General features: G+C 46.3%; 1 protein-coding gene across 1 annotated transcript in view; it reads right to left on the bottom strand.

Annotated features, from left to right (window-relative positions):
• The window catches only part of UHRF1 (ubiquitin-like with PHD and ring finger domains 1), a 12,064-nt gene that overhangs the window by 11,236 nt on the left and 184 nt on the right, over positions 1 to 644 (bottom strand). The window lies entirely within an intron of this gene.

Genomic DNA, 644 nt, shown 5'->3' with positions numbered 1-644 from the left:
GGGTCAGCAGTGCAGGGGATGGAAAAAAAGTGTTTGAAAGGAGGATTCTTTGGAAAATAAGGTTGAAAAATGGATTTGAAACAGTGTATTTGAAAAAAAAAAGTATTTGGAAACATTTTAAAATAGGTTTGGTTGGACTTGAGATTAATTTTGAGAGATTATTAACTCGGTGGAAGAAAATAGTTGTCGTACAACTGTGATACTGTCGAGAACATACTCGAAACATCACAGCAAGATCTTTACTTCAGGGGATTTCGATTTAAGAGCAGAACAACTTAAAATCCACAAGCTGCTATCCCAATTTACAAGGAAAAAGGGGGAAATCGGCTCTGGATGGCTTTCCAAGGGCTACAGTTCACGAGGCAAGAACCCCTGCAACAACTGCATTTGCAGACACATCACAGCGGCGGTGTCAAGGCAGAAAGGGGGCAGGTTAGATGAAAAAGAAGAGGAAAAACCCTTCGGAACAACTAAAAGGCCGCTCTGGCAGCGAGGCCCCGCAGCCCCGCGAGTCACTAGATGGCAGCAGAACCCCCCCTTTTCGGGCAATTAAAACCGAATACATGAAGATACCGCTCCCCAGATGGCGGGGAAACCCCCTCCCGCGTCCCCCATTGCAGTGGGTTTGGGGCTGTCAAACGCCC

The sequence above is a fragment of the Nestor notabilis genome, unplaced genomic scaffold (genome assembly GCF_000696875.1).
Source record: "Nestor notabilis isolate BGI_N333 unplaced genomic scaffold, ASM69687v1 scaffold26423, whole genome shotgun sequence".
NCBI lineage: Eukaryota > Metazoa > Chordata > Aves > Psittaciformes > Psittacidae > Nestor > Nestor notabilis.
This window is presented reverse-complemented; position numbering and strand designations above follow the sequence as displayed.